Below are 20,143 nucleotides of genomic sequence, written 5' to 3'. Positions count from 1 at the left end.
GCAGCGGATTATTGGGGAGGGCAGCGAGATGCCCCATACCACTGCCATTGGAGAAGCTTTGGAGGATGGATCTGATCTTCGTGGACTCTTCCTGGACTGTGCCACTTCAAAGTGCAGGTGGAGGAACCCCATACTTGAGTGCTCCCACAGATTTAAAAAGCCCCACAGGCGGAAAACTAGCATGTGAAGGTGTACTGTTCCACCCAGACTTCTGTGTGTAGTAGTGCATTTTTGTTGTGTGGAAGAGGACTCAATCACACATTGCCCCTTCTTACCTGCAGTCTCAAATGGTGCAGTCCAGCAAGATCATCGCCACTTGAGTCTGCTGTATACAACTGAGCTGTTTCCCATTCTTGCCTCCTGCAATTTGTTTATCAAACATGCCTAAATGTAAGTTTGTGTGGTACTCTCTCCTGCTGGCATTTCAGGACAGAATAATCTTCCATTTGTGGCTTTTCAAGGCTACAGGAGTTCTCAAAGCCCAAGGTCCTTGATGGGGAAATTGCTTGTTCATTTGGTCTAGCAAAGACTGGTGTTTGTTGTGGGGCTAAGCCTTAGAGCTTAGAAGAATCATCCGGTGGGACTCTTGGGAATTTTGGACTAAGTGCATGATTATTTTCTTACAGTATATCTAGTCAATGCTGTTTTGGCTGATGTGTCGTGTGGTTGCTTTCATTGCAAGCGACCTCACAAACTGATAATCCTTATATGTGCGTTGAAGTAACTTTGGGTAGTTACAGCCTGTTTCAAAAGCAGTCCAAGGCTGACCAGGCATAATTATGTAACAAGTGCAGTCATGGGAAAGGATTCGGGGAAGGTTATGAGAAGAGGAGATGGTGGCCCATGACCATCTGTTGGCCCTAAGCCCTGATGTCAGGTAGGTCTCAATCCCCACTGATAAACCCACCTTATCTCAATCCCCACTGATAACCCCAGCACCTCTGCTGTTTCCCGTGGGCCTTACTGCTAGGGATGTGCAATCGATTTGACTCAAATCTGGGTGATTTGAGTGATTCAGATTCAAACTGAATCACCCCTCAAGAGCAATTTCATTCAAATTTGAAACAAATTTGTGAAATTCGATTTGAATTCAATTTGAGTCGTTTGGTACCTTTTTTAAACCATTCAGGCCCCCTGATTGGTTGAAAAAAAGGTGCCAGAACAGGGGTAAATCAATTCAAATTCCATTCAGATTTGAACCAGATTTTGGGATGCAATTTTGAATCTGATTCAAATTCAAAATGAATTTTTGGAATTGGATTCAAATTTGAAATGATTCCAAAAGTCAATTTCATGCACATCTCTACTTACTGTCTAATTCCTGGTATGGTGGCGATCTTCCTGAACCACCATTTTGAACCACCATTTTGAATCACTATGTATATCTAGATATGGATCTTTTTTAAAGTTAGCAATATGGGGAAAGTGGTGACAGTGGAAACAGAGTAAATTCTTTGTTCTCTGCTGTTCCTCACTGCCATCTCTTCCTTAGATCATACCATGTTGACCAGGCCACCATTTTCCTGGATTTTAACATGCTTTAAATGGCAGCAACATAGGGAGATAGCAGAGATAACCCAGTGAGGCCCTGAAGAGCCTTGAGGGTAAGTGACATAGGGGATGTCTAAATCCAAGATCTGAACTAGCCCGATTCAGAAACTGAAGTCAGCATTCCTTGTAGAGCCTGGATATTGGGATCCTCCCACTGGGAGGATGCCCCACCTTTTCTCTTTACACAAACAACCATGAGGAGCTCCAGTCCAGATTGGGAGTGCAGTACAGTGGAAGTGAAGTGAAGCGATCTCCATTTTCCCACCGAGCTCCCTCCCCCAAGGGCGCCTTTGGCCTTAATTGGCAAGAATGGTATGTTGAGTACATCCTGTGTTCTGTGTGGACAGCTGGAGCCTATGAAACTGGATCTTGGAGCTAAGAGGCAGGTTAACAAATTCAAAATAAATACAGATCAAGAGGCACAGCATCTTCTAGCCAAATTCGAATGGACTTGGGAGACCAGAGAAAGGAACAGCAAACACTGACTCAGCCACAAAATGGTTCTTCCAATTTCCTGATGGAAATTTCCTATTGGCAGTTTTGAAGGTGGGGGATGGAGAGGGAGTTTTTTGCAGGAGTGGGCTCAGCTTCCTCATTCAAATCGCCTTCTGATGCCAGTCGCTACTCATATTTGCTTTCAGCTTCTCCTCTTTTTTATCAATGTTCAGTATTTTGCAATTCTGAAAACAGACCCAATGCGGACAATTACCCAGCATTTTCGAGATTGCAGAACCTGAAACGGAAGAGAAAGTACAGAACAGATTGAGTGCTTTGCCGGATAATAGCCCTGGGTAAATTTGCTTAGCACTCAGGAACAATTACAGCCATTGTTTATCTGTAACCTTTGGTGCACACTGCCACGGTATTCTCTTCTCTGCCTATGCTGTGTGACCCTAGAAGAGAGCAGTTGCAGTGCTCTGATGCCTGGTTTTATTAATGCTTTGATCCTACCTGAGGCCTGTACATTCTCAGAGGTCACATAACAACACATTTCCAGAGCAGGTGAAACTTCACACCTGGTGTACCATTCATCTGGTTTAGACTGACCTCATATTGCACCCTACTGATGCCTCCCAGGTTTCCAGAGAGGCCAGCAGGACAATGCCTAAGAAGTGTTATACCGCGGAAACTTTACTATCTATATATTCATTTCTCTAAGATGAACCCATGGCTAATCCCATGTGTGGCAGCTCTCGCAAGAGTTCGCAAGCAGCTGACAGATAGCCACGGGTACGGGGAGAGAAAATGGTGGCCGCCGCTGGGCCGGCTGGTGAGGGAAAGCGCACGCACACTGCTGGCTGGCGGGCAGGGAAGGAAAGCACCCGCCGCTGGGTCGGCCGGCAGGGAAGGAGAGCACCCGCTGCCAGGCCAGCCAGTGGAGAAGAACGACAGGGAGAACTAGGGGCACAGATGCTCTGCGGCAGGTCAGCTAGTTTATTATGATTTCTCTCCTTGCTATCCTATGTTTTTGTGTCAGAACTAGGAGTGTAACCTTGGCTCATAGGAACACAGGAAACTGTCTTGTACCAAGTCAGAAAAGTGAAAAAGGAGACTGTGAGGCAATTCTCATGATCGCCAAAAAGGGGGCTAAGGGAGCCTCGCCTGCTTTCTGGCGACCGTGAGAACCACCAGGCTCGCAGGCAAGCGGGTTACCTCAAGCGGGTTACGCGCTTACGGAGCCCTCCCCTAAGCCCAGGTTAGCAGAGTGCTAACCTGGGCTCTACGATCTTGTGTTGCTGCACTGTGGCTCCGCAACTCATGAGGAGACCCCCAGCCGGGAGGCGAAAAAGCAGCCTTCCTTCTCAGGGGTCTCTCCAGCATGCTCTGCATACTCGCACAGAGCATGCTGAAACTTCCAGGGGCTGCGTAGACCCCGATCCCCACAGCCCCTTTAAGGCAGGGAGAGTCACTCCGACCGCACAGCCAATGCAGCACGGGCCCATTTTGGCTCCAAACGAGGCTGCACGGCCCCATTTGGGAGGGAGACCACGTCCCCCGTGTCTTGTGGGGGCGTGGCTAGCCAGGTCCCTGCATCTGATGTCAGACTGGTAGGGTGGGGCCAGGGAACCGCGGCGGCGGCCGCATATAGGCAGCCTCCAGCCTCCCTACACTGCTGTTTATTCTTGCTATTTGCAGGGATGAGAGATTGCTGTTTTCCTTGACAAGAGCTTGGCAGCAACTGATAAATTGTCATCATTAAGGGGAGGGGAGAACAGATACTGCTCCAAGGCATTCAGTTGACAGAATTCGCTGCTTCTGACACAGGAAGCAGGTTGGCACGTTTTGCTCCACACGCGAACAAAAACCCAGAATCCAGCCTTCCGCCTGGGGCCAGATTCTGCCCCCAGTATTTACACTGACTGACGTAAATCCAAGGTGATTCCGCTGGTGTTTATGGGGGTCAAATAACATGACCTTGTTGGTCCACACTAGCGGGTGGTGAAACCACTGAGACAAGTCAAGCAATCACTTGCTGTCCAGGGAATCCAGTCTCAGCTTTGCAAATGACTGCAGGAGGAAATGGAACGGAGTCCTTCATGTAATATTGGAGGAGGCACACAGAGGGAGCATAGCAACTTCTCAGCATCTTGAAATTTGCATTTTCCACCATCTTCTCCTATCTTTTGCCATGAAAACTGCTTTGAGAACTTTTTGTTACAAAGCAGTATATAAGCATCCTTAATCACTGCAAAAAAAACCCAACCATTTGGGAGGGAGACCACCGATGAGCTACTGATGGGAGTTCAAAGTAGAATATATACTTTATTTTATGTTGGGGTTTTTTTAAATCAATGGGAAAATGCAAATGAATTAAGAATGAAACCAAAAAATGAAGAATCAAAGGTTTGAAAACCATAGAACTATTCTGGACCCAGGTATCCTTTCCTCGGATCTTTGATGAAAGAATTAATGACAAGGTGTCTGTGCCCGTCTGAAAAAGTGTGTTGCTTTAGGAGAAAGGCTCTCAAATTTGGGTCCTCGGGTGTTGTTGGACCACATCATCCCATCATCCCCAGCCTTTGGCCACTGTGGCGCAACATGATGGGAGCTATAGTCCAAGAAATCTGGGGACCTAAGTTTGAAAGCCCCTGCTTTTCAGGACCCGTTTATCACCCCTACTTGGCAGATGGAGAGGCGAACGGTACTTTAGGTAGAGGACTTTCAGCGTAATGGGCCTGACTTTGCAATTGCCATCAGGAAACCATCTCAGCAGTAGCTGTGCCCAGCAGCCCTTGCACAACAGAGTCTGGTTCATTCTGAGAAAGAAAGAGAATGCAAATCAGAGCTAATTGGCAGGGCCATTAAATCCAACCTTTCCTGGTTTTACCCAGATTTTATTAAGGTTTTCTTCTTCTTCTCTTCCTTCAGGCAATAGCTACATACCAATCTCCCGGACTCGTTAATTAACAGGGTGGCTTCGCCCCTAGGGGGCTTCTTTGTTTTCCCCAGCAATGGCTTTAAAGAAAGATCAAGATTAAGCCAGCTGGTTGGGTCTTGTCTCAACAGGCCCTGCTCAGTTGGAGTGAGGTGGCTGGAGCTGGCTGCATCCTTCAAGGAAGCAGCTGCTGGTGGGTGCCTAAGAAAGATCATGCAAACTTACTTCCATCCTTTATCTTCATATTGCCAGAACTCACCTTTGTGGTCTGTATTAATTCCAGGAACTAAATTATGCCTTGCTTTAAAGCCCTAAATGGGTAGAGACCAAGTTACTTGGAGATGTGAGGCAGCGGGGGCAGCCCGGCCCAGCCCGGCAGCACAGTGGTGGTGGTGGCGGGACTCGGCCCGGCCACGGCGGCGGCACTCATGGAGCCCCAAGACCCATCTCCCACCTCTCGTGTATCCAGAGAAGTCCCTCTTGGATCCTTCCAGCACAGACGCTGCAAAGCCCAATGAACTTTGTAGGAACAGCGACACAGTGCAAGGCTGGCCAGCAGAAAACTACCACCAGGGGGATCTACTCAAGAGGAGGACTAAAGAGTGGTCTACTCAAGAAGGAAACAAAGTGTGGATAAGGCCTATATAAGCCTCTTCCTATGAGCCGGGCCCTGCTGGTAACCATAGCTTGCTATAGGAGAGCTTGTGCTTTGCCTGCTGACTCACAGACCAGCCCTAGTCCTGCTCTCTCTCGCACATGTGTGGTTGCTCTCTCTCTCTGTCTCTCCTGTGGTGGGAGTGGGAGTGTTCCCTTGTCCTCTTCTGAGTGCCTGGATGGTAAGCAGGACAACAGCCCTGCATTTATTCCCTGACTTGGAGGAGTCCCTTGAGGACCCGCCAGCCCTAGTATGATCCCCCAGTCCCACTGGGGGAAATAAGAAAATTGGCCAAGGACTGGTTTAAAGCAACAGAGACTTCCCCAGGGAAATGATGGGGCCAATTCACTCTTCCTGGGCAGCAGCTATAAAACTTAGCAGTCTACTCCAGGCAGCTCCTGGAGCAACATCTCTTCTATGATGCTCAACCCAGCTTCTGTGAGCTCCTTCTTGGAGCTATCCAAGGTCCTGATCTTTTTCTCTTTAGAGTCCATCTAAGGCCTCTGGCCCTCCCAGATCTCTGACTCGACAGAAACCTCAGCTCTGCCTAGATAGCCCTCCATGTTCAGAGACAGAATAGCCTTGAATATTATAAGTTGGAGGACAAACATGGAGAGAGCTGTTGCCTTCAGTTGCATCTTTGGGCTTGCTGGAGGCATCTAATTGGCTACTGTTGGAAATGTCATATTGTTCTAGATGAACTTTTGGTCTGATCCTACAGAGCTTTTTTCATGCACAAGCAAAGTATACAAGTTGGTTTTGTAACCCTCTTGCTAGAAAATGTTGGATTGCAAAGCTGCCTCTCTTGAAGGAGCTCAGAAAGCTGGGTCTAATCATGGAGCAAGGCAGGCAGGAAAGGTGGTCTTGTGGTAAGAAACATGAATGGTCTCCTTTGCTAAGCAGGGTCTGCCCTGGTTGCATATGAATGGGAGACCACATGTCTGAGCACTGTAGGATATTTGGGGCTGCTCTGGGAAGAGCATCTGAAATTCCAAGTTCCCTCCCTGATATCTCCAGAAAGGGCTGAGAGAGACTCCTGCCTGCAACCCTGGAGAAGCCGCTGCCAGTCTGTGTTGACAATACTGAGCTAGATGGGCATAGGGACATAGGAAGCTACCATACACTGAGTCAGACCATTCATCCATCTAGCTTAGTATGGTCTACACAGACAGGCAGCAGCTTCTCCAAGGTTACAGGCAGGAGTCTCTCTCAGCCCTATCTTGGAGATGCCAGGGAAGGAACTTGGAATCTTCTGAATGCAGGCAAGCAGATGCTCTTCCCAGAGCAGCCCAATCCTCTGAGGGAAATATCTTACATGTGGTCTCCCATTCATATGCAACCAGGATGGACCCTGCTTAGCAAAGGGGACAAGTCATGTTTGCTACCACAAGACCAGCTCTCCTCCCAAATGGTCCAATGGTACAAATGGAGCAATGGTCCAACTTGCTATAAGGCACCTTTCTATGTTCCTAAGGAATGTGATGGAGGTCTTCTGCCCTAGATTCAGTCTCCAAGGCACTCAAGGTGCCCAATTAAAGAAGCATCTCTTCCTCCCTGATTGATTGATTGATTGAGTGAGTGAGTGAGTGAGTGCCATCAAGTCGGTGTTGACTCTTAGTGATCACATAGATAGATTCTCTCCAGGATGATCTGTCTTCAACTTGGCCTTTAAAGTTTCTCAGTGGCACATTCATTGCTGTCATAATCAAGTCCATCCACCTTGCTGCTGGTCGTCCTCTTCTTCTCTTTCCTTCAACTTTTCCCACATGATGGACTCCTCAAGGGAGCTTGATCTTTGCATAATGTGTCCGAAGTATGATAGTTTGAGCCTGGCCATTTGTGCCTCGAGTGAACGTTCTGGATTGATTTGTTCTATGATCCATTTGTTTGTTTTCCTGGCTGTCCATGGTCTCCTCAAAAGTCCTCTCCAGCACCCAAGTTCAAAAGCATCAATAGTTTTTCTATCTTCCTCCCTACTTTAATGGAAATTATGATGCATCAAGGTGTTATTTCATGCATTTAACCAGTGACCTATTTCTACAAAAAGCCAAATGGTGACACACCATCCCGTTAGACACTCTGGATCATTACGACGACAGTTGCTTTGTTGGACAGCAAAAGCTTGGCCCAATTAACGGCCAGAACTTCCTGTCTCTGCATCGATCAATGCTCCGTATAGAGACCTGGCATCTCCTCTGCCATGGCTGCCCGTATTTCTGCCAACCCCATCTTAATCAGAGGAGGGTGACAAAGTTTGAAACAGCACAATCCAATATTTATCACTTAACAAAGCACCTTGACTTGGTCGATAGCTCTGATTGCAAGTTATAAGCAGCAGAGATGCGGAGCTGGCTGCTTCCTTGTGTGTGCATCTTAAATTTCAGCATTTTCCCTTACAGACGGGCTGATTTCAAAATTGGAAAATGTGCAGCAGTACGTTAACACAAAGGGTTCATCAGTACTGGCTCTCCCGCAAACCCAGTTACAGCAGGAGGGAGAACATGGTTTTTATGTTGCTCATATGCAGGGATAAAAAGTACTTTTCTCTCATGAGCCTTCTCCAAGAGGGAACGCTGAAAAGAAGAAATCCTCATTTGCCATCCCCAAGTGCCCCATATTTCTTTACAAAATAACAACAAATCATTTTGTTTATAAAGCAACCCTGCTGTCTCAGCCTCTGGGGGTTCAGGACTCTTATATACATAGTACAATGAAATAATACAAAAATGGCACTAAAACAGAGATTAAAAGAGAGAGAAAGGACATGAAGGAAAAGATGCATTCAGGAGGGAATCAGTGCTGGCTGCCTTTAAAAACACCGGGAGAATAAAGGGAGCCTTCGGGTGCTTTATAAGAGCAAGGAACTCTCAGGCCTTGTTCTGGGTCTTGTTGCCATCAGAAGTCTGACTGGATGGGATGCAGGACAGGGCCTTTTTTGGTAGTGGTACCCACAGTCTGTGGAACTCCCTCCCCCATGAGGCCCAGTGGGCCCCCTTGTTATTGGCATTTAGTCAAGCAGTTCTGACCTTTTTGTTCTATTCTGCCTGTAGTCAATGCTCTCCCTTCTGTGTTGATTTGGTATCTGGCTCCAGCACTGGTTTGTAATTTTGTTTATCTTTGATTGGATTTTTGTTTTATTAATATTTTGTTTTGAGGTATTATTTATGTGTTTGTTTGTTTTATTTAGCAGATTTATTGACCACCTGACTTCCTTAGACTCGAGGTAGTTTACAAAAATTAAAACAACTGCGAAGACAACACACACAAACACACAACTAAAAGCCTGGCAAAATAGATACGTTTTCAGAAGCTTCTTAAAGGACAGAAGGGAGCGGGCATTACGACTCTCAGGAGGCAGGGTGTTCCATAAGGACGGGGCTGCAACAGAGAAGGCCCTCCCATGAGCCTGGGCCCCACGTACCTCCCCTGGGCCCGGAACTCTGAGAAGGCCCACCTGAGACAACCTCACAGGGTGTGGCGAAGTTGGACGGGAGAGGCGGTCCTGAAGGGTTTTATAGGTGATAACCAGCACTTTGAATTGCACCCGGAAGCAAACTGGCATCCAGTGTAGCGACCTCAGCAAAGGTGAATCATGATCATATTTTCTGCTGCCCATAAGCAGCCAGGCCGCGGCATTTTGGGCCAGCTGAAGCTTCCGAGTTGTCTTCAAAGGCAACCCCAGGTAGAGCGCATTGGAGTAGTCCAACCGAGAAGTGACAAGGGCATGAGTTACGGTTGCCAGGGATTAAAAGTATTATTATTATCATCATCAGCCACCTTTGAGGCCAAAAAGCAGGACTGAAAGCTCTCAATAAATAAAGATGGCTGTGGAAGAGAGTGGGCTTCTTACTGTGGGCCTTCTACATCTTAGACCTATCAATACTAGCAGTGCACAGAAGAGACCTCTAGTGACCGGGGCAATTTCCCACTCCCCACCTTCCACCCACATGCACCCATCCCCAAATAGCACACCCAGCAGGGGTAGCCCAAGGTATTGAAAGCACCAAAGTGATGGGGGGTCAGCCCCCTTTAAGAAGCCAACCCTTCCAAGCTTTGAAAGTGGGGTAGGGGTGAGGAGGAGGGGAAGTTGCCAGCAGCTTCTTGCAAGGAGCATGAAGAGAGGAAAGCAACCATCTCCCCATGCTCTTTGCAAAGCTTGCAAGGGTCTGATAAGTCCCAGAAAGCTGCTGTGTTGACTGTGGCATAGGGCGTTTTGCCACCCTGATGGCACTCCAGCAATCTGCCGCCCGAAGCTGCGGCCTCAGCTTGCCTCATGAAAGGGCCTCCCCGCCCCTGTTTTCTCCAGATCTTCACATGCTGACAAGACATGAGAGTGCTCTATAACCCAGCTGCAGTGAGAATAAGGACAAAGCAACCTGAGGCCATATATTATGCTAGTGGAAGGGATTTCTTAGGTTTTTACAAAATATATATCTGGGCTATTCATACTAATTGTTCTAGACTCTGACCTTTTTATTTTATTTTATCATCCTGCAGATTTACAGCCTGCGGCTTTAGACCAGAGCTTGCCCCAGAGTGAACTTTGATCCAATTGGACTTGTGCCTATTGGACAAAATACATTTGCTCTAGATTTTTATTATGTGGAATATTTATTTTTTTCAACCAAAAAAAGAAGAAGCAAATGTCATTTTGCATTTACATAGCAAAAGCCAGCATGGTGTAGTGGCATTGGACTAGGATCAGGGAGACCCGAGTTCAAATCCCCATTCAGCCATGAAACTCACCAGAGTCAGGTGACTCTGGATCTAACCCCAGCCTAACCTGCTTCATAGGGTTGTTGTGAGGCTAAACATAACCATGTACATGGCTCTGAGCTCCTTGGAGGAAGAGTGGGATATAAATAAATAAATGAAATGAAATAAGAAGATGGTTCTCTGCCCTAGAGGCGCTCACAATCTAAAATGGTATCCTGACATATCTGGGTAGGGACAGATCCTCCTTACTAAATTTGGAATTTAGCCCTCCTAATCTTGAACAAAGAAGAAATAGGTCAGCCAGGTCAAATGCTGCTAATCTCCTTCCCGGTCTGGGTGAACTTCCTCGCCAACACACACAGCTGACAGGAATGACAGCCTTATAGATACCTGAATGTAACGGGTGTACTGTTCCTAAGAGCTCTGATTGATAACCCCAATCAAACGTTCAGGACACAGCGCTAATGTTCTCTGCTTATCAGGCTCTGTATGTGTTTTCACAAGAGTGATATGACCCTGCAAAACCCCATCCATTCTGGAAGGACTGCGGTGGAGAGGCATACCACCTAAAACCACTCAGCAGGCAGAGATCATTTGGGCTGTGACTGCCATGCTAACTTTACCTGTCGGCTATAGAAAGCCTTTCTAAGAAGTTGGGCTACAAATGTATTTATTATATCCGTACACCACCCACAAATTAAGTCTCTGGGCAGTTTACAACAACATAAAACAAATTGAAACCATTTAAAACCACACTTCTAGTTAAAATGCTTGGCTGAATACATGTGTCAAGAGTCATTAAACATAGGAAGCTGCCTTCTACTGAGTCGGACCATTGGTCCATCTAGTACTAATATTTCTCTATGTAAATTGCTTTGGAATCTTTCGTGGGCAGGTGGTATATAAATATTGGGAGTCATAGAATAATTCTCAGAAATCTTCTCTTCAATGATAAACAATGCGTTGGTGAATAGTCAGTTACAAGTTGGTCCGTAGGCCTTGCGGGAGACAAAGTCCACGGCAGCTGCGGGTCTCTGCTGTCCCGTGACTTGTGGCCCTTGAATCCTTTGCCGCCGGTGTGTTGACAATTGCCCACGTCGAGCAGCGCAGGGCTGGGGTTGTGAAACCCCATTCCCAGCAAGGACAACCTTCGTAACAGTCAATGAAGCCTGGCTCTCTTAGCCCAGTACACGGGTCTCTTTGCGTTTGCAGTCCATTTCTGGCGGCCTTGAAGTTCATGGGGCTGATAAGGCCAGGGCTCCAGGACGGAAAAGCTTGTGTGTTTACATTCCTTTCCCCAGGCAGGATTCTTCCCCTCCTCCTCCTCCTCCTCCTCCTCCTCCTCCTCCTCCTCCTCCTCCTCCTCCTCCTCCTCTCTTGCCGAAGTTCAAAAACTCCCCCAGTACAGGGTTCTTCCTGGAAGGATGCTCTCTGAAGGCCCCATACCTGACAGGTGACCTTCCCCTCGAAGCACACACACACCTGTCGCTACCTCTAACACATTGGTTCCTAGGAGATCAGATTGCTTTCACCTTTCCTCCTCTTCACACACTCCAGATTCCCCTTTGGACTAAAAAAAAAAAACACACACACAACCAGCTCTGGGAGTTTGAGTCTGTGCAGAGAAGATCTGCCATGCCTTATCACCCTCCGCTGTTGAGTTCTTATCTTTATTTCCCCTGCAGGGCTCCCGTGTATACATAACATGCTTGGGAAGCTATGCTAGACATGGACGAAGCGGAGTAAGAGTGAGCCCAGCGACAAACTCTGCTGACCTCTCTCCACTTGAGTCTTCGTGGAGAGGAAAACGCTGGAAAAGTCCATCACGCTCAGGGATGATTAGAGGCCCCTCCCTTCAGAAAACGTTTCCCGTCTATCAGACTGGAACTTTACAGCAAAGTGTCAAGACAATACTGTCATCGTGTATTATGGTCTTATAGCTGAAATTAATTATTTTAAAACGCCTTGGTTGTTTCAAGGAGTCTATTGTTGTTGTTGTTTGTTTGTTAGTTTACACAGTCAGACAGGTGTTATTGACTGGTTTGTTTTATCCAGACATCGAGTCCTTCCCAAGGACCTGGGATGGCTGAATTTTTTATCAATATTGTTTTTGTTGTTGTTAGATATCGTCGCAGAATATAGGCTGTTCCCAGTAAAGCTGCTTTTTGTAATTGGCTGATGGTGATTTCTGTGTCCCCTATGGTGTTGAGGTGCTCTTCAAGATCTTTTGGGACTGCACCCAGGGCGCCAATGACCACTGGGATTATTTGGGTCTTTTTCTGCCACAGCCTTTCAATTTCAATTTGTAGATCTTTGTATTTGGTGATTTTTTCTATTTCTTTTTCTTCTGTTCTGCTATCCCCTGGTATTGCTGTGTTGATTATTTTGACTTGTTTTTCTTTCTTCTCGACTACAGTTATATCTGGTGTATTGTGTGGCAGATGTCTGTCTGTTTGTAGTCGGAAGTCCCATAATATTTTTGCATCTTCATTTTCTTCAACTTTTTCAATTTTATGGTCCCACCAATGTTTGGCTACAGGTAGCTTGTATTTCTTGCAGATGTTCCAGTGTATCATCCCTGCTACCTTGTCATGCCTTTGTTTGTAGTCAGTCTGTGCAATCTTTTTACAACAGCTGATTAGGTGGTCCACTGTTTCATCTGCTTCTTTACAAAGGCGGCACTTGCTGTTTGCTGTTGATTTTTCTACTTTTGCTCTTATTGCATTTGTTCTTAGTGCCTGTTGTTGTTGTTGTTGCTGTTGTTGTTAATTCAATTTCTATACCACCCGTCCAAAAATGGCTCATGGCGGTTTACACAGAGAAATAATATATAAATAAGATGGCTCCCTGTCCCCAAAGGGCTCACAATCTAAAAAGAAACATGAGATAGACACCAGCAACAGGCACTGGAGGGATGCTGTGCTGGGGGTGGAGAGGGCCAGTCACTCTCCTCCTGCTAAACAAAGAGAATCACCACATTAAAAGGAGAAATGGTGTGCCCTCACTTCTTGCCTGTGGACTTCCCAGAGGCATCTGGTGGGCCACTGTGTGGAATAGGATACCTTGGGCCTGATCCAGCAGGGCTGTTCTTTTGTTCTTATGAAGTACCTTTAAGAATTTAATGCATAGCAAAATCCTCACTCCCCCCCCCCTTTGCTCCCCCAAACTAGTTCTAGTGACCTCACTCTTGGAGGAGTGAGGAGAGGACCCACAACAAAATATCGTAGCATTGCCCCAGATCCTAACAGCTCCTGTTCAAGACTGGAACAAAATAAACAACAAAATGAATGCAAAAAGTCACTATTACATGAAATGTACATAAAACCATCAAGGTTAAAAACAAACAAACCCCAAAACACAATGTACATTTCTCTAATCCCAAAGCTCAAATACTCATAAACATATATATCAACATGCAATAAAATCCCATTACTCATAACATACAGCCCGTTCTCATAAAAGCACCAAATGCCTTTCGACTAAAGTTCTTCATTAGCCGTTGCCTTGAAACTTGTAACAAGGCCGCTAATACAGAAATGTGACCTTCGGAAGCCTGAAAAATCCCAAAGGAGAAAACATATAATAATATAACTATGCTTTAAAGTAATAAACCCTTCAGGAAACAATTGTGTGATTCCAAATTGTCACCAACAAACTAGCAATTATCCTGCTCGGAGTCATCCAACAAGTATATTTGCCAGTGTTCAACCTGAACCCTTTGTTGCTTTACTGCTGGTAGAAACCAAGTACGCACACCAAAGACCTCTGTCTGACCAGCCCTGCTACCCTATTACACAGTCCTGGATGCTTTTCTCTACCGGCTGCACACTATACTGGTTTACTCCGCAAAGACCTAACCTCCACTAAACTACGACTACTACGGATATTTATATACCACTCTTCAATCAAAGTTCTCAAAGCGGTTTACATAGAAAAATAAATAATACATAAATAAGATGGTCTCCTGTCCCCAAAGGGCTCTTAATCTAAAAAGAAACATAAGGCAGATGCCAGCAACAGCCACTGGAGGGATGCTGTGCTGGGGTTGGATAGGGTCAGTTGCTCTCCCCCTGCTAAACAGAAGAGACTCCCCACTGTGAAAGGTGTCTCTTTGCTCAGTTAGCAGGGGTAGCTGAAAAAAGTAAAAGCCAAGAGTGTCATTGCTTTGGGGGTAGTCACAGCTGTTAAAGGCAGATGAGCCCCGTCCTCCTCTCTCAATACATCTGTTTTTAGAGGGCAACAATATTATTAACAATCGCCATGCTGTGTTCAAATGCACACAAATACACCCACACGCACCTCTCAGTAAAAATCCGACATTGACCTCAGCCCCAAATGGTCAGCCATGCAAACAGAATAATAAATTCCACTTTCCCCCATGAGTTGGCACGCTAAAGAAATATTTACAATGCTGTCGGCTGATCAGCAGCCACTTTCCCCCACAACACAAACAGTGACACTGCAACAGTTGGAAAATTCTTCGACGAAAAGGTGACACTCTCCTGGAGCTCCGGGCCTTGTTTTCGAGCCAAGGGATAGATTGCCCATCACCTTTTTGTTACAGCGGGTATGCTGGTCATTCGAGAGAGATGGGTTGGGTCCTCCTCTCTCCAAAATGCTTACTATGGAGCGTCCCTGGAATTCCTCGTTGCTAGAGGCACAGGGAGGAGAGTTGGCCTTTATGGTACTGTCCCCTTTGCTAAGCAGGGTCTGCCCTGGTTTGCATTTGAATGGGAGACTACATGTGTGAGCACTGTAAGATATTCCCCTTAAGGGATGTGGCCACTCTGGGAGAAGCATCTAGGTTCTAGGTTCCCTCCCTGGTAGCATCTCCAAGACAGGGGTGAGAGAGACTCCTGTCTGCAACCTGGGAGAAGCTGCTGCCAGTCAGTGTAGACAATACTGAGCTAGGTGGACCAAGGTCTGACTCAGTATATGGCAGCTTCCTATGTTCCTATGGTGATACAGCTGCCACAGGCGGCGGATTTATTGGGGCACCAGCAGAGCAGCAAGATGCCCCACACTGGTGCCATCAGAGCAGCTCTTTGTGGAGAACAGGGTTATCAATGGCTACTAGTCTGGTGGCTATAGGCCACCGTCAGCCTTGGAGGCAAGATGACTCTCAATACCAGTTGGAGGAGAGCAACAGCAGGAGAGAGGGCATGCTGTTGGGCCACTGTGGGAAACAAGATGCTGGACTAGATGGGCCTTGGGCCTGATCCTGCAGGGCTGTGTGCTTCTATTCTTAATCTTGGAGATGATGCTGCCAGTCAGTGTAGTCAATACTGAACTAGATGGACCAATGGTTGGACTCAGTATGGCAGCTTCCTGTGTTCCTATGTTCCACATCAGGTCCATGGGGCAAAGCAGCATTTGGGGCCTCACCTCAAGTCGCCCCTGGCCAGAGGAGTGGATACATGCTATAGCCTTGCTTACACCTCAACGTGTACTTTCCTGCCTTCCAACTATTTATAACTTGTTACGTGCTGGTAACACTCCACTTTCCATAGCAAAGATCAATGCCTGAGCCACGGGCCTCCAGTTATTAAATATTGTTGGAAACTCTCCTCTGGCTAATGTATTCATTTACCCTGGAAAAGGCTGTAAGGCTGACCTCCCCTCCTTTGAAGTTGAGAGTCTCTTTTCTGCTGGTTAAAGAAAAACCTCACTCTCCAACAATAAGTGATTCACCGTTTTTGTGATATAAAGCTTGGCAGCAGTGTGTGTGGCATGCCGGGCGATGTGCTGCAGGATCCCTGAGTGGTCATGCGCATGCATTGAACTGCCTGCACATCCCAGACAAGATGCTTTCAGTCCGTGCTCAGAGATGGCCGTTCTAGAGATGATGGGGGGGAACTGCTGAAATGAACCCAGGAGAATGGCATTATGAACACCATAGGCACCTCTAGTAGGAACATAGGAAGCTGCAGGGGCATAGCTAGGGGAGAGGGGTCCTGGGTTCACCCCTCTCTCTGGTGGCCCCTTGGAGTGAGGGAGGTAATGAAGCAAATAGGGAGGAGTGGAACCGGGGCCCTCAGGAGCTGAGGGCCGTGTTCCCTCTAACAGGGATTCCCAGATGATGTTGACTACAACTCCCATAACCCCCAAGCAAAGGCGATTACAGCTGGGGATGCTGGGAGTTGTAGTCAGCAACATCTGGGAATCCCTGTTAGAGGGCACTGGCTGGAGGCGGGGCCAGGTTCTTTGAACCCATCTGCTCAGTTATAGCTACACACCTGGGAAGCTGCCTTATACAGAGCCAGGGCCTTGGTCCATCTAGCTCATTATTGTCTACACAGACTGGCAGCGGCTTCTCCTAGGTTGCAGGCAGGAGTCTCTCTCAGCCCTACCTTGGAAACCTTCTGCTCTTCCCAGAGTGGCCCCATCCCCTACCTAAGGGAACATCTTAAAGTGCTCACACATGTCGTGTCCCATTCAAATGCAAGCCAGGGCTGACCCTGCTTAGCAAAGGGGACAATTCATGCTTGCTACCAGAAGACCAGCTCTCCTCCCTTTCAATCAAGTTTAAAGTCATCCCCAAAAGCCAACAAATAATCCTGCTGCTTCTAACATGGTAACTAGAACCCTTCCCATGTACGGTGAATTTGGTTTGTATCTACAGTTGCATGAGTTACAAAGGAGTGTTGCCTATATTTGGGGGAGGTTTCCCAGCTAAAAAACAACAAGTTGACAGCTCAGCTGAGCTCTTGCAAAGGTTATCTGGCTTATCTTAAGTGCCACTGACAGTAACAGTACTCGGGGAAACTTAATGATGAAACAAATATACTCTGACGAGAATAAAAGCACTGGGAGATAAGATTTTTAGAAAGCATTATGAGGCCTTATGAGCATACAGCCCGAGAGATCCCAGTGGCTGCGTGCCCTGCATCTTTACAGCTTGGCTGCGGTTCGCTAAACTCAAACCCGGTGACCCCGATATCCAGGAGCTGGCAAAGCCAAAGTTTCATTCCCGGAATGTGCAATCTTCTTTGTATTCTTCTGTTGGGAATTTCAATGATTAACTGGAGAGGTCTCCACTCCTCACCGTCATGACCGATGACGTGAAAAGTCTTTTTCTGCAGGTGTTTTAAGCGCCCCTCTTCTGTTCTTATTGATGCATCGGTACAAGACAATTTCCCCACTGCCTCATCCTTCTCTGCATGAGTGAACAGGTTTTTCACTGGACAGAGTCACACTTAATGGGCTTCATACGCTCCAAACGTCCCCATTGACCAAGGACACTCCCCGCTTTTCTGTTTCCTTTTGTCTTCATAGTTGCCTTCCCAAGATGCCCGGGGAAAACGTCATTCCATTTTAACATAGGAACATAGGAAGCTGCTTTATACTGAGTCAGACCCTTGGTCTATCTAGCTCAGCACTGACTACACTGACTGGCAGAGGCTCTCCAAGGTTTCAGGCAGGAATCTCTCCCAACCCTACCTGGAGATGCTGCCAGGGATTGAGTCTGGGCCCACCTGCAGGCAAAGCAGATGTTCTACCACTGAGCTATGAACCCATCCCCTAAGGGGAATATTCATTCACTCATTCATTTGATTTCTCAGGGTGGTTTTCCCACTTTCCCCCCACTTTTTTCCAAAAAGTCCAGGGTCTCCACAGCCCCTAGGGGCCCCCAAATCCTCTTTAGTCTTTCTTGGGTGATGTGGTCACCCAGTGGAGCATGCTGATGCTTAATTTTCAGGGGAGGGGGGCCTCGAAAGCCCTTTAGGTCCAGGCTCCAAAATTACCAAGGTGCACCTCTGCCTGTGGGCTTCTCAGAGGCATCTGGTGGGCCACTGTGGGAAACAAAATGCTGGACTAGATAGGCTTTGGGCCTATTCCAGCAAGGCTAGGGGTCTATCTGGATCTGGAACCCCTCATTCAGAACATATTACAACTATTTTGAAAGAGCTGCACTGGCTGCCCATTTGTTTCCAGATCCAATTCAAGGTGCTGGTTGTTATCTTTAAAGCCCTTAACGGTTTGAGCCCTGGATATCTGAAGGACCCAGGCACCAAATAGATCCCCTTTGGGATCTGTTCTCCTGACGTCTCCTTTTGCTTTCCAGCCTTGCAACACCTCCTCCTCTCTGTTTGCTCATCTTCCTCCTCTCTCCTGCATGTTCACGGACCTGCCAACCCAGCCAGATCATCAGCAGTGGCGGGACTCCTTGTTCTCTGGCCCTGTTCTGGCTCCTGGCACAAAGGGAGGCCGGGTAGACACACACAGGCACCAACACACCGTCTGGGGACTGGGCACACACTCAGGCGAGCACCTTAGGAACAGCTCAGCACCACGAGGGCAGGCGGCGAGAGCTGCCATTGTCCGACTTCTGTCTTTGTTTCCGAGTTTGTATTGCAGCCTCAAGTGACGTTGCAGCCACAAGTGGCTATCCTGGAGTCATGACGATTGTGGGCCAAAGAGCACCGTGACCTACCCTCCTCTAAGGTCTCACGGAGGTCCTGTCTGCGTCTCCTTCTGCCTCTTTCCTCTAGCACAGGGTTCCCGATCCGACCTGTGGTACTCCAAATCTATCTATCTATCTTCTTCTTCTTTTTTTTAATACCGCCTGATATGCAAATCTCTAGGCGGTGAAATGTTGCTGAACTACGACACCCATCACCCCCAGCTACAAATTATGAGAGTTGTAGTTCAGCAACATCTGGAGTACCACAGGTCGGGAACTCCCGCTCTAGCACAGGGGTTCCTGACCTTGGCCGCCCAGATGTTGTAGGACTACTACTCCCAACGATCCCAGCCACAGCGGCGTAGCAAGGTCAGAGTGGGCCCAGAGACAAGATTTTAAAATTGCACACACACACACACACCACTGACACTCAGCTCATGAAGTAAAGAAATCTTAAATGAGGCTGAATAGTGGTAACAAAAAGCAGAGTAAAATTTATATAGAGAGATCGAGATAGAGATCATTCACACAATCAAAAACGGTGTTCTACCCAGGTTTGGGAGCTGTGTGTACTCCCAGTTTTTGACTGTGTGGAAGCAAGGTAGGAGAAAAAGCTACCCAGGTTTTCCTCTAACCTTGCTTCCACACAATCAGAAATTGGGAGTACACACAGCTCCCAAACCTGGGTAGAACAGTTTTTGGGTACACAGAGGGGAGGCAGCATTAGTCCCCTGTTTGAGGTACTGGGCCGTCACTGTCCATAAACACCACTACTATAGGAACATAGGAAGCTGCTGTATACTGAGTCGGACCCTTGGTCCATCTAGTTCAGTATTGTCTTCACAGATTGGCAGTGGCTCCTCCCAGCTCCTCCTTCACCCAGCCGTCGATTTGTGCTTTGGATCTGACCAATGGTCTGACTCAGTATATGGCAGCTTCCTATGTCCCTATGTTCCTAGATGGACCAGTGTTCTGACTTGGTAGAAGGCAGTTTCCTATGTTCCTATGATTGGCAGTGGCTTCTCCAAGGTTTCAGGCAGGAGTCTATCCCAGCTCTACTTGGAGATGCTGCCAGGGATTAGGAACATAGGAACATAGGAAACTGCCATATACTGAGTCAGACCATTGGTCAGATCCAAAGCACAAATCGACGGCTGGGTGAATTGTGCATCGAGAGACATAATGGGGCTCCTAACTGCATTTCCAGGTAGTTTCCCCCCTTCTGCTCATGGGCAGTAACTTTTACCGGAACGGAAAAGAATTCCTCTGAAACGTACCCAAACCCAATTAAACCCCCGTCCAGCTCCTTGGCTCTAATATAAGGTTGAAAACAACCCTTTCTTTCAGAAAGCTGCTAGGATCCTGCCAATTTCATTCAGCAGTGAAAGCCTTGAAAAAATCCAAGGGCATGATTCCCCCAGCAAGGAACAGCACTGACCAC

At 47.3% G+C, this 20,143-nt stretch overlaps 2 protein-coding genes across 2 annotated transcripts in view; both read left to right on the top strand.

Moving 5' to 3' along the window:
- The window catches only part of PEMT (phosphatidylethanolamine N-methyltransferase), a 167,560-nt gene extending 155,117 nt beyond the window's left edge, over positions 1–12,443 (top strand). Inside the window, exon 7 of the mRNA XM_053275818.1 lies at positions 11,984–12,443. The gene's annotated coding sequence lies outside the window, so the exon portion shown is untranslated. The remainder of the gene's footprint in view (positions 1–11,983) is intronic.
- Positions 1–20,143, top strand: part of COPS3 (COP9 signalosome subunit 3) — a 64,121-nt gene that overhangs the window by 10,330 nt on the left and 33,648 nt on the right. The window lies entirely within an intron of this gene.

This window comes from Hemicordylus capensis, chromosome 13 (assembly GCF_027244095.1).
Source record: "Hemicordylus capensis ecotype Gifberg chromosome 13, rHemCap1.1.pri, whole genome shotgun sequence".
Classification (NCBI taxonomy): domain Eukaryota; kingdom Metazoa; phylum Chordata; class Lepidosauria; order Squamata; family Cordylidae; genus Hemicordylus; species Hemicordylus capensis.
Note: the sequence above shows the minus strand (reverse complement) of the source record. Positions and strands in the feature narration are given on the sequence as shown.